The 14,479-nt window shown below is 41.0% G+C and overlaps 1 long non-coding RNA gene across 1 annotated transcript; it reads right to left on the reverse strand.

The window, feature by feature from the left end:
• Nucleotides 1-5,084: 5,084 nt before the first annotated feature.
• LOC145431417 (uncharacterized) lies at nucleotides 5,085-7,584 on the reverse strand. Its single transcript, XR_013911723.1, has 2 exons — nucleotides 6,335-7,584; nucleotides 5,085-6,156 (listed from the first exon to the last, which is right to left on the reverse strand). It is a non-coding gene; the product is annotated as an uncharacterized LOC145431417 (long non-coding RNA).
• Nucleotides 7,585-14,479: the final 6,895 nt, after the last annotated feature.

Consider the following 14,479-nt stretch of genomic DNA (forward strand, 5'->3'; position numbering starts at 1 on the left):
CCATCTGCAGCGTACGCTTCTATTGGGGTGAAAGGGAGACAGGTCCCCACCTGTTCTTCACGCCACACTGTGCCATCTTTCGCTGTCTCAGTCCCCAAACAAGCTCTCTTTTTAGGTGCAGAAGCAGTCTCCTCATCTGCAGTGTGAACAAATTCAAATTGTGAGCAATGGGAAGGTCCAGTATCTCCTCCTCTGTATCAGAATAATGTCTGAAATATCTTACTTACAAACTACATCCACTTACTTATTTGAAATGAAATAGGAAATAACATGAAATGCAACTAACCGGAAGACTGATCAGACAGCTCTGAGTCCGAATCCGGCTGAACTTGTAGGTCTTCTCCATCCGAGTCACAAGGGTCGACTTCCCTCAGGATCATTTCCAAGGCCTGCTGAGTGGTGAGTCTTCTCTGCATTTTCTTTCCTTGGAGAGGAGGTCCGTACACCACAGAATTCTTCAGGGCAATGAAGGATTAGGCTAAGTGTAGTGAGATTGTATCATATATATAGGGCTTGGCTTCCTGATCAATGCTCCACTACCAAAAGGAAGCCAAGCCCTGCCACCCTTTACAACAAAACAAGGTGTGATCACATTGATGCCACAATGGACGACTGATCAATGCTCCACTACCAAAAGGAAGCCAAGCCCTGCCACCCTTTACAACAAAACAAGGTGTGATCACATTGATGCCACAATGGACGACTGATCAATGCTCCACTACCAAAAGGAAGCCAAGCCCTGCCACCCTTTACAACAAAACAAGGTGTGATCACATTGATGCCACAATGGACGACTGATCAATGCTCCACTACCAAAAGGAAGCCAAGCCCTGCCACCCTTTACAACAAAACAAGGTGTGATCACATTGATGCCACAATGGACGACTGATCAATGCTCCACTACCTTTTTTTTTTTTTTTTTACTTTGATTTTTATTAGGTTATTTTATCATTGTGGACATACAGTAAAGAAAATAACAAACAGACATACAAATGGGTCTATAATTCTTGCAGTATTCTTTGTTTTTTCCTTCTTTGGGTAAGATTGTTATAATAGCTTCTCCCCATGATGGTGGAGCTATTCCCTGATTCAGAGTCCAGTTGAAGCAAGATAGAAGAAGTGGCTTGAGTTCTTCTTTGAAAACTTTGTAACTTTGTAGGTGTGATCACATTGATGCCACAATGGACGACTGATCAATGCTCCACTACCAAAAGGAAGCCAAGCCCTGCCACCCTTTACAACAAAACAAGGTGTGATCACATTGATGCCACAATGGACGACTGATCAATGCTCCACTACCAAAAGGAAGCCAAGCCCTGCCACCCTTTACAACAAAACAAGGTGTGATCACATTGATGCCACAATGGACGACTGATCAATGCTCCACTACCAAAAGGAAGCCAAGCCCTGCCACCCTTTACAACAAAACAAGGTGTGATCACATTGATGCCACAATGGACGACTGATCAATGCTCCACTACCTTTTTTTTTTTTTTTTTACTTTGATTTTTATTAGGTTATTTTATCATTGTGGACATACAGTAAAGAAAATAACAAACAGACATACAAATGGGTCTATAATTCTTGCAGTATTCTTTGTTTTTTCCTTCTTTGGGTAAGATTGTTATAATAGCTTCTCCCCATGATGGTGGAGCTATTCCCTGATTCAGAGTCCAGTTGAAGCAAGATAGAAGAAGTGGCTTGAGTTCTTCTTTGAAAACTTTGTAACTTTGTAGGTGTGATCACATTGATGCCACAATGGACGACTGATCAATGCTCCACTACCAAAAGGAAGCCAAGCCCTGCCACCCTTTACAACAAAACAAGGTGTGATCACATTGATGCCACAATGGACGACTGATCAATGCTCCACTACCTTTTTTTTTTTTTTTTTTACTTTGATTTTTATTAGGTTATTTTATCATTGTGGACATACAGTAAAGAAAATAACAAACAGACATACATATAAACAAACAGAGTCTGGAGTTTACATATCTTTCTCCATTTATCACATTGCAGAAAAAAAAAGAAAACCTATTATGTTATTTCATTTGTGTCACTTCTGAATGTTTTCCACTTCCTCCATAGTCTGTCGTATTTACCTCCCATCAGTCTAATGTTGAGTGTTATTTTTTCCATCTCTGAGATATCCTCTACAATACTTGCAGTATTCTTTGTTTTTTCCTTCTTTGGGTAAGATTGTTATAATAGCTTCTCCCCATGATGGTGGAGCTATTCCCTGATTCAGAGTCCAGTTGAAGCAAGATAGAAGAAGTGGCTTGAGTTCTTCTTTGAAAACTTTGTAACTTTGTAGGTGTGATCACATTGATGCCACAATGGACGACTGATCAATGCTCCACTACCAAAAGGAAGCCAAGCCCTGCCACCCTTTACAACAAAACAAGGTGTGATCACATTGATGCCACAATGGACGACTGATCAATGCTCCACTACCAAAAGGAAGCCAAGCCCTGCCACCCTTTACAACAAAACAAGGTGTGATCACATTGATGCCACAATGGACGACTGATCAATGCTCCACTACCAAAAGGAAGCCAAGCCCTGCCACCCTTTACAACAAAACAAGGTGTGATCACATTGATGCCACAATGGACGACTGATCAATGCTCCACTACCAAAAGGAAGCCAAGCCCTGCCACCCTTTACAACAAAACAAGGTGTGATCACAGGGCTTGGCTTCCTTTTGGTAGTGGACAATTGATCAGGAAGCCAAGCCAAGGTAAATGCAGACTACAGATACCATGGCAGTGCCAGGATTGTGAGTGATTGCTGAAAATGTTGAAATGTACTCACTCACTTTTTATAATTATTTGTAAAAATGTGTACAAATGGTTGATTTTTTGTACTGTTTTTATCAATAAATCTCAGCAACAAAGGACATACACCCATGTGTGTTGATTTCTCCCTAAGATGGCAAACTGAAACACTCCAAGTTGGTGACTTTTGGAGATTTGTTTCCCTGGATGATTGAGAATGCATCAAGATGAAACAAAAGGAAGCTCACCGCTTTTAGCAGCTCCCCCACCCCCTCATCCACACACCCCCACTCCCCTCCCTCCAGAATTCCCAGGTAACAACCCAATTTACATATGAATGACTAGCCAATTTAGCTTCCACTTGCCTGAAGCTAAAGCTTAGCTAAAAGCCTACCAGCCATTTGGCTGCTCTCCGGGTTTTAAAGGTAGAAAGGTAGAAGCCTGGGCCTTCCTAGTGTTAACATGACACTCCCTGATCTTTCCAGACTTTCAAGGATGAGCTCCTCTATCACATTGAAACCTAGTAACAAACCGTTCACACAGCTCTGACTCACTAGCATGGGTACGTGTATGGCTATCTGGCCATGTTTTTCACTTCTGATTTCCACAAGTACCTCAGCCCAACCCTCAAAGGGGACATCCGTCCCATTAGCTGCTGTTATTCTGAGTGGATCATTTGGCAAAAACTCTTCAAGCGACCTGACTTTTGTGTCTGGTAGGTGCTTCTCTAGCCACGACTTTGCCATTATCGTGACCTGAGCACCACTGTCCAGTAGCACCTCAGTTGGTACCCCATTAAGGTGACAGGTAAGCATACACCTTTTGCCTATCAGTCGAGCTACACGGTTTCCTTTCCCCGCTCTCTTCCTTAGGAGTGGCTGATTATCAGTTGGAGTCCTGCTCTCATGGTTTGTTACAATGGTTTGGGACCCTGGCTCTTGTCTGATCACTGGTGGTCCCTCCCCAGTGACCCTCTGATGTTTCCCGATTTGTTCTTGGACAGACAGCCCACCGCCCGGTGTCCCTCCTGGCCACACCGGAAACAGTGGTTACAACTGGCAATCCCTTGGGTTATACAGGGCCTGCATTTTCCTTTCACAGAGGACTTGGATGGTTGGGCAGTATTAAGTGAGCTGACCTGTGTGGACCCAGAGGGACTTCCCTCTGAAGTGAGAGCCTTCTCAATAGCCTTGGCCAAAACAGACACCTGTGCTGTTAGTTCATGCAGGGCTGCTCGTTGTGCCTGAACTTCAGCTTGGGTTTGCAGGACGGTGGCTTGGACCTCGGCTGGAGGCTGAGCTGCGGGTTGTCTTTCACCCTGCTGCATGGCACTAACTGTGACTGCTTTTGCTTTCTGTGTCTGACCTAGGCGAGTCTGTCTCTCAACTTCTTCACTAACTGACTTGGTCATTATCTCTAGAATAAAGTCATCAGCACAACTCATGTTAGAAATGAGAGGCCTTAGGTCTCTTCGGACATGAGCGTATTTCTCACTCATTCCCTGATACAATGAGTGAAGAAATACTCCTTGAATCAGTTGACTGGTATATTGGAACTCTGAGCTACTCTGCTGAGAAGCAAACATCACACGCTGTTTTAGCCCCATTAGCCGGTACATGTACTGATGTGGACTTTCTCTGTCCTGTTGTTTAGCATTGCTAAGCTCCTGAAATAGCTCTGCACTGCTCTTGTCTCTCAGGTGTGCTCTGAGGAACCGTTTGAGCTCAGCCACCGTTAATCCAGGTTTGGTCATTAGCATATCCTTAAATGTACCTGGTTTAATAATCTTTAGGACAGTTCGGATTATCTCTGCTTCTGTAAAATTCTCAGCTAGCCCTTCATCAATCTGTCTACACAGAGAGCTATAACTAACATCTGAATCTGAGTCAGAAATCTGTCCACTGTGGAGCTTGAATTCTCTACGAGGCAGGAGCGCTGCAACATCTGCCAGTTTTATAACATCAGTTACTTGACTGGTTACCATGCAGGTTCTATCTGCGTTCACACTAACTACTGAAGGTGTTACCACAGAGTCTGTTTCTGCACCCAGCTCACAGTCCTCATCTGCAGCCACTCTGTATTCCTCGTCGCAGCTCCTGCACAGCCGCCATTCTGGTACCACAGATGGAGCAGACGTAGCACGTTGGTCTTAGTTTATTACTTTATGATTAGCTGCCGTCAAGAGGAGGCACTAATCCTGGACGAGCCCCCACGATTGTTGCCCCCCTGGTGTGACAGGTGCCTGGGAGGGGTGCGATCCTAGATCCTGCAGCTGTGTATTGAAATAAAGAGGCACAGATCATGAACTTGTTTACGTTTCAACTGCAGGATTTATTCAGCTCATCAACAGGGGAACAAATCATTAATCGCCTCTCATAAGACCCAGCAATTCTTTGTAACGTGTGGCATAACAGCTGTCAGCGCATTGTCAAAAGTACAGGAATAACCTTGCCGAGTATACATTAACCATCATAAATATAGATAACATTGGCTCGCAGTGACCAGGTTGCCTCAGCCTTTGTTCCGGTTACACATACATATCACTGCATCAAGAAATACAATGTACTGTAACTCACAGTATAACCATTCGTATACAGCACATGAGCAGCTATGCAAGCATTAATTACAGCCTTTGCATCCTGTCTTACTTCAACAAGACATATAGAGAACACACAACTGAGAACGTGCCTTAGCATCGCTACGGTACTTGAGGCTCACTTCCCCCGCTAGCCAGTCCATTAGCCTAGCACGATCACGTTCACATCACGATCTCATTCAAAACACAATACTTAAACAGTACTTAACTTATAACGGTATACTTTCATTCACGAGTTCACAACAGTCTTATTGCTTCTACTGTGTTACCTATTAGTCATTTTGAGGACTAGTAACCCACCTGTGTATTGAAATAAAGAGGCACAGATCATGAACTTGTTTACGTTTCAACTGCAGGATTTATTCTGCAGATTTGCCTCCCAGGGGGGTTTACGCTCCTCCTGGCCGCTATGCGCCACCTAGTGGTATTTTTTAAGTAATGCCATGGAAGATGTAAAGTGTAATTAGAAAATACTGATTTAACACTGAACGACATAACAAAGACCAAAATACAACTGGGGTGTTCCCTCCACTTCCCTGTATGAAGACACAAACTGAACCAACATCCCCACAAGTCTTTTTATCTCTTAATTTTTTAACTATTAGTGTAATCCAGATTTACCAGCCACACATTTCAACTTAACACATATGTTAACCTTTTACAAATGCTCCATTGGAGACTGGTGTGGACTCTTCAGGGACACCAGGGTGGCCAGCTCCACCACCGATGGACCGTCCTGGGACCCGTCCCTCATCTGCCTCGGAGCCGTCCTCCCCTGTGGGCCTGTAAAACAGCACAAAACACAAAGAAATGAGAAGGCTGCTACTGGATTTTAATTTCAACATTGAAAAAAACAAACAAACCAAAAACAGGATATGATCAGATTGGTTGTAGATATTTAGTAAAGGTGATCACAGGCAATCCCACCGACTAAAAAGGTATCAGTGTTTGCTGTACATACCTGTGGGTGCAGCAGCAGGAGCTCAGGGACTGGGCAGCCAGGAGAAGCAACTGTGGATGCTCTGCTTCATCAGTTGGTTCTATCAATACAGTATTAAATGTTAACAGGTTGAATATAATAATCATAGAGTAGACAGTGGTCCCTCATTTATTGCAGCAGGGGTTCTCCGAATAACTAGCCCCTGGCCACGCACTTTATACACTTTTTTCCACACACACACATGAACATTGGTCACAGTTCCCACAATTGATTCTCAAAGTGCAAACCTTTGTAGATTGCAAAACGTAAAAGTATTATTATGCCGCCGTTTGTCTTCATCTGCCCACCACTTTCGTGCGCCTTTTTCCCTCGCGGTGCAGGTGTCTATTTCCGAATGAGGCTCATAGTTATGGGTGTTTTTGTGCTGTTTTTTCTATTGGACGTGATGGTTATCAAAACCAAACATGATAAATTTGGCAAGCGCAGGAGACACGACACGGAGCAGATTTGTCAATCAGGCTGCAGAATGCAATGCTGTACGGTGCAAAAAAAAGAAAAAGAAAATAAAAAAAAAGAGGCAGTGACGGATGAACAGCGGGACCACTGTGTGCTGTTTATTAATAAACAATAAAATATATTCTTAAATGACAACATGCCTAAAAGCAGAACGGTATTTGTACATCAGTGGGAAAATAGCGGTGGCTTGCTAGCTTTTGTGCGGCTTCCCCGGGTCAGTGAAAACTTTAGAGAAAACTTAAGAGAAATGAATGAACTTACCAGGTTGCCCGATCTCTTTACATATCTTCCTCCAAGCTCGGTCCTTTATATTCCTGTCTCGGTCCAGAAAGCAGCTGGTGTCATACGGCTCCGGGTTGTTTGCTACGGCATTGATTAGCCTTCCTTCTATTGAAGAATAACCTTAATCAACCTTAACAAGCATCCTCAGATAGAAGGCACAGCACCACAAATTACCCAACTAAGCTGTAAAAACAGATAAGGAAACCCTAATGGACATAATACACCCCTTCCATTGCCCAAGGACAGATGCCATCCACTCCTCCAATGAATCATCAATTCCAAATATTCATGCATTTATTCTATTCTATTTATTAATTTTCTTAAATGATGTCCTGAATCTTCCCAGGGCTCTAGTTACAGAACCATCTGGGATCATGTTATTGGGAATGAAAGTGCAGCACATATCTCCAGATATTACACATACCCTTTTTACCCACTAGGTGTCAATTCTTTATGCTTCTTTTCCCTCTTTGGCCCTCTGTCCCCCTTTAACGGGTGGACCATGTATGGGATGACTGTCTAAAAGCACTTGGAAAAGGCAGAATCCCATGTAAAATTAGCGCAACAAACTCTATTTTCATTACTGAAAATAACTGTATTTTTATGAGAAAGTTATTTCCTGTTATTTTACGGTAGTATTTTGGCGCCCCAGCTGCCGGAATATTACAGTTTTTTTAAGATGTTTTTTTAACAGTGTGTTTAACTGTAATGAAGGTCAAAAGCCCCTCAGACAGAGGTTCTAGTCTGAGCACAAAGGTGATTTTAATGTGATCAAACAATGAAATTACCTATAAACAAGTTCAATGAATGTGGCAATATGAATCATAATACGCAAATGTACAGAAATATACAGTTAACAGTTGGTTTAAATAATAATGGATTGCATGCCCTGGGACAGACTGACAAAGGCGAGGCTGCCATATCACACCATCGGCCCCTCTGGCCATCACCAGTAGGCGGTAGGTGAAGAGTCTTGACCACGGACACAACGACCGAGAGTGTCCGAGCCGGGGCTTCAACCGGCAACCTTCTGATCACAAGGCGAACTGACAACTCTTGAGCCACGATCGCCCTAAATAGCAATGATAATAATAATACTTATGTGATGTAACACAAGCTTATAGGAATCATGTTATATACTTTCCCATAGCATTACATTTGAATTCAACAGTTCAGTCTTTCAAATAACAGACAGATATTTGTGAAATCATGGTACATTTGTGAATGTATTTTAACAATCTGAATATACTAAATTCTAAAGAATTCTTTATTTTGATGCACGGGGCTCTTGTGGTCCTCCATAGGAGTGAGCTTTAGAGTACGTGACCTCACATTTAGTTTCACCCTTTGAAACTAGCTGCACAGGAGGCCTCCTCCCAGGCGCAGGAGTCCTGCAGATGTCCAGCCAATGTAGAGCAAGGTTCCAAGCTCCATCTTCATGAAAGGTTTGTAAAAATTATTCATGATGGTGTTAGCACTCCAGCAAACTGCTATAAGCACGAAGATGCCTGCAATGATGAAGACAACTCCAGAAGCTATAGCTATATACTTTCCTCTCTTGCTTTTTGTCCCACAGTTACTTGACGGACTTATTTCCAATCACACCAAGCAAGACTGCAAAGAACCCGATGATGATGGCGACAAGTACATCCACAAGCCCTCAAAGATGAACTCAGCAGTGATGTTGTTGGAACCAATGAAGGCTGTGACTTTCCATGAGGGGAGAGCACAGGTGGTGATGGTCCCCAGAAAGCCGAAGATAGCCAAGGTCAAACCCAGACGCTGCCTACAGTCTGCTCTCATGGTGAAGTTCTGTAAATCTCTTCAAGGAGGAAAGTGTCTTCTTGAGAGCTGCCGTAATTTATATTTGACAAAACTGCTGCTCAGTAACTTAGAGGGGAAGTGGAAAGTGCATCCCTCACATACTAGTCATATTTTCTGAAACTCTGTTGCAGAAGTTCCCATGAATGTGTGTGAATTGCTTTCACTCTTCTGTCCACTTCATCCCAAACCAGCTTAATGTTGTTTGAGTCTGAAGACTGTGTAGTACAAAGCAATGAACAATGATAAAACAAACAAATACAACCTTTTTTAGATAAATACAATTGAACAAGTTAAAAACCACTAGATACACACAGATATATATAATCCAGGACATTAAAAGGCATTAGTGGTTATGAAAAGCCAAATGGGAAGTTTTAGAAAGATATTTTACAGAGGTTACAGAGTTTGCCCATTTGAGATGCTCAGGCAGGGAATTCCATAGTGGCCGGATTTAGAAAAGAACATCCATGCTGTCATCTCTTCCTTGAAAACTGTAACTGTAACATTTTATTCATTCACTTTGCACCAATCCTGGTCTCTCTGTAAATGCCCACGGGATCTGTGAATTTTCCAAGTAGGATAGCAGAGTCACCAAATGGAGTACTCTCAAGCACTGCACCTAGTGACCCAAGAAGGATGTGTACATAACCGCATATGACAGTCAGGGCCCACTGATCAGCCTGAAGGCGCAGAAAAGAATCCCCCTTGTCTGCCAATTAAAAACTCAAACGAAAAGACAGCAAGATGAGGTGATTTAAGAATACCTTTCTATGACAGCCACCTCTTACCAAGGGCAATTCAAGACTGGAATAGAGTCCAATCCCTCTCCAGGATACTGGTACCAGAGCTTGAGCTATGCTTTCAGGTGTCACCAGTGCGTCTCAACCCCATGCACATGCACACGCGAGCCTTGTGCTTTGCGATGGGAAGAGGGGGAAGGGGCGGTAGTTACACTCGCAGTAGCACAGGAACAGAGCAAGAGGGAGAGACAGAGAAAGAGAGCCAGGGACAACAACAACACATTAGAAAGGTATTGTAATCATCCACAACTATTCTCAGTTGCGGATGATAAAGGATTCAGAAAGTTTATTCATGCAGACCCATATGACAGAGAATGTGCATCTTCTTTTTGTTTTCACGTTTTCATATTTGAATTTAATTGTGTTGTGGTTTGCAGCGTTTTGTGTTGTTTCACTTTAAATTTGTTTAAAAGGAAAAAGCTGAAAATTTAAATAGTTAAAAGTTGAAATGTACATATTTGGTTTTTGTATTATATGTAGGGCTGGGCAAAACGATTATTTTCCTAATCGATGAATCTAGCGATTAATTTTTCGATGCATCGATTAATCTAACGATTCGTTTTTCAATCCGATTCGATTTCGATTCGATTCGATTAACGATTTTTTTCCCCCATTATTTGACTTGTATAGCAATTTCACATTTACTAATTTATGTATATAAATGAAAAACACAAATTTATTCATTTGAAGACCTTTTAATAAAAAAAAAATTGCAAAATAAAGTTATAGAGGTCGTACAATCAATACAATAGAGATAGCATTTAACAAGAAATGAAATGTGCAAACATATATAAAATTAAGGAAAAGTTAACAAAACATTTCAAATAAATAGCAACAATGGTGTCTTTAAACAAACAAAATGTAACATTCACTTTGCTTTCTGCCAAAAAGTGCTCTTCATTCACAAAACAAAATACAATAACATTGTACTACAATCTTCTGTTTTTAACAAAAAATTTAATGTTTTGCAAAACAAATATAACAAAGGAAATCATAGCAAAAAATTAATAATATACAAACAGCAGCAATGGCGTCTTTGAACAAATAATGAAATGACAAGTTACCCCTAAGTAGGACTCTGTGACCAGACTTGTCCAAGCATCAGTGGTAAGGGAGATTTTGGATGTGGCCTTTTTTAGTTCTTTCCTTAGTTTCTCCACTGAAGTTTCATACTTTCTCTCCATCATGCTTGTAAAATGACGCTTAGACGGCAGAGTGTAACCTGGTTGGAAAGTGGTCAGCATTTCTTTGAATCCCTCACCCACAGCAAGTGGTCTCTTGTCTTTTAAAATCATAGATAAGACGCTCTCAGTAAGTACAGCCACCTCCTGGGGGATGCATGGTGTACTTCTTCTCTGACAGTAGTCCTCCAGACTTTTCTGTTTATTCCTGAAATCATAAATCACACACAGCACACAGATGAATTCGAATAATTACAAAATAATTATATGGAAAGCATAATATCAAAATAATTTGATAAGGATCTGGTTGAGATAGATAGATATACACACACACACACACATACTGTTATGCCATGTGGTTTCATAGCATAACAGTAAGAGGTTAATAATAATCCCCAATGTTGAACATATGATATGCAGTAATCATGATGGCTGGAAAAGATAACGTTTAAATAGCCATAGCTGATGGCACCTTTACTGGTGCACTGCTTTCTAGTCATTAGATGGCATAACTTTGACCTCTAAGATCAAGCTGGAGAAGCATTATGTATTAAAACAGCGTTCAAATAGGATTAAACACATTAAATTTGACAAATCAAGAGTTCATTGTCATTTTGCTTTTGCAAGCACTTTAACAATGTTGTAATAGTGTCCACGACGGCTACGTTTAGCAGGTGGTGCATTATCCTTGTTAACATTTCTCCTGCGGCCAATTCGCTGTCTCACATTTTTGTCTTTCGCCGATTCTGATAATCAGCCTGCGTGCATTCCGACTCATTTTGCCAGCATGGGCCACAAACAAAAAAACAATAACAACTAAACAGCAGCTGCTATATGTTACTGCTAAGCAGCTTAAATGAGTTTTGCATTTACGGAGGTTGGGTGTTTATCTCTGTGTCTATGAGTGAGTGTACGTCTACGTGGGGGGGTCTGGATGAATTAACAGGTAAAAACTAGCGTTAGAAAAAAAGTTGAAAACTTACGGTGGTTTGTCCTTTGCAGAAGCTGCTCCTGGATGCAGTCGTTTGAGGTGCTGGTGCATAGCCGTCGTGCTTTTATGATAGGCCATTTCCACCTCACAAAGCCGGCAAACGACTGAATCACTTCCTTTTCTGTTAAAATATCCCATACTGTAGAACTGCGTGTTCGGGTGGAGTGATTTAAGTTGACTGCAACTGCCTCATTCATGATTCCGCTAGACCGAAGGCCGAGCAAGATGGCGGCGTGATGAGGAGTGTCTTTTCGAGCTCTCAGCACTAGAAAGATATAAAGCATTTTTACAACGCTTATTTGACGTCTTTGTAACTTTCAAGACTTTTTTGAAGATCAACGCACTAAACCTGCTAAACCTGAAACCAAATTCTGCAACAACAACATGTCGAAATCTGCTCAGAAAAGGCTGAGTAACTCGGGCAAACCACATGCAACTAGCATGCTAGCTAGCGACCATAGCTACATAAGAGAAATGGAGTGTCAGCAGATGGTTGAAGAAGAATTTCCACCCCTACCAGTTACGCCTTCCAAGCCTCCAGTGGCTAAAAAACCAACACTGTCTACCAGTCACTCTGATGACGATTCCCTGAAAGCTGATGCGGTCAACACTTTGATTAATCTGATCAACACCAGAAGTGACGCAATTGAAGAAATGGTAGGAACAGTTCGTACGGATTTAAAGGACATAAGTGATAAGATTATGGTCATTGAGAAAAGGGTTGAGAAAAACGAAACGCTTACACAGAAATGTGACGAACGCATATCTGAAGTTGAACGCTACAACCGCCGTTGGAATCTGAGACTGTATGGGGTACCGGAGTTGGAGAAGGAAGATGTGCGCGCAAAGGCGATTGGGATATGCCAAACGGTTCTACCTGCGGAGAAGGAAAAGTTTTCAGAGGTCTTAGACATCGCTCATCGAGTGGGGAAACCAAAACAAAATGACCCGAGACCCAGAGGGATCATCATCCGGTTCATCTCAAGAAGAATTCGTGATGCGGTGTGGAAAGCTGCCAAGAACAATACTTTCCTTCAAAATAATCATCTGAGGTTTACTGAAGACCTGACGAGAGAGGACAAAGAAAACAGACTGAAGCTGTGGCCCATTATACAGAAAGCACGTGAAGAAGGGAAGTCTGCTTACTTTATTGGAGGTCGAGGCTTTGTAAATGGTGCTGAAGTTCACACATAAACTCTTCAATATTCCCTGACCCTTAGTTCTTCTCAGGTTTGTTTACAAGGTGTTCTTTATATTGATGTGCCTGATATTTGTAGATATTAATAGTTGGCTGTCTAAATTGCTCTTTGGTGTTAGCAAAAAGCCAAATTACTGTTAAATAGGTAAAACTTTTTTTGTTATGCTTTTATTAGGCGTCTAAAGTTTTTTTTTATATATATATATTTACTCTATACTGTGAACATTCTCATATTCTAGTGCTGATCTCAGTGTTAGGTTAAAAAGTTTATCTTCGATTTACTTTTTAATACATATCTTTTCTTTGTCAACTTGTGTTCTTTGTTTTTTGTTTCTATTAATGCTAGGGGTCTTCGTAACAACTTAAAACGTAAAGCCACTTTTCTTTATGCAAAGCAACTTAAATCTGACTTTGTGTTTTTGCAAGAATCTCACTCTACTATCGACGATGTTAGTTTTTGGCGATCTCAATGGGGAAATTCTATATGGTTATCTCATGGAACTGAACGATCAGCTGGGGTATCAATCCTAAAAAACAGATATAATGGGGATGTTTTACATACAGAATGTGATTCTGCAGGTCATTACATATGTCAAGGCATAAGATATAATGACTTAGTCTTAATTGTTACTAACATATATGGGTTTAACACGAAGCTAGAAAATGATCATTTATTTTTGACGATTGAAAAAAAAATATCTAGCTGGTTAAATAAATTTCCAAATGCAAAATTATTACTAGGTGGAGACTTTAACTGTATTATGGATGCTGAATTAGATAAATTTCCTCCAGGACATTCGAAAAGAATTAATACCACGTTGAAGGCTGTTATGGTACGCCTGAAACTTACAGACATTTGGAGATTCAAATTTCCTCAGTCCAAAATGTTTACTTGGTGCAACAATTCTAACTCGAGACATTCAAGGATAGACTTTTGGTTAGTCTCAGAGAGCTTTGACAGCAATAGCATAGATGTAGGTGCTTGGCCTTCTCCAGCAACAGATCATAAAGCCATATATATTAAAATAAATCTAACTTCTTTACCTAATTCTTCTGTTGTTAAATTTACATACTGGAAACTCAACAGCTCATTATTACAAAAAGACGATGTGAAAAAGGATCTTAAAGAACTGATCTCAAACTTTTGGTCTATAGCTCAAGAAGATTTAAAATATGGTAATAACTGGGAATTATTAAAATTTGAAATTGGCAAATATTTAAGAAAGACTGGCAGCCTTAATGCAAAATCCAAAAGATTGGAGGAAGAAAATATAATCTCTCAAATCACACAGTTATCTAATAAACGAATTGACACTTTAACTGAAGAGGATAAAATGAACCTTGCTAAATTACAAGATAAATTAGATCGTTTAT

Source organism: Astatotilapia calliptera, chromosome 10 (genome assembly GCF_964374335.1).
Source record: "Astatotilapia calliptera chromosome 10, fAstCal68.1, whole genome shotgun sequence".
Classification (NCBI taxonomy): Eukaryota; Metazoa; Chordata; class Actinopteri; order Cichliformes; family Cichlidae; genus Astatotilapia; species Astatotilapia calliptera.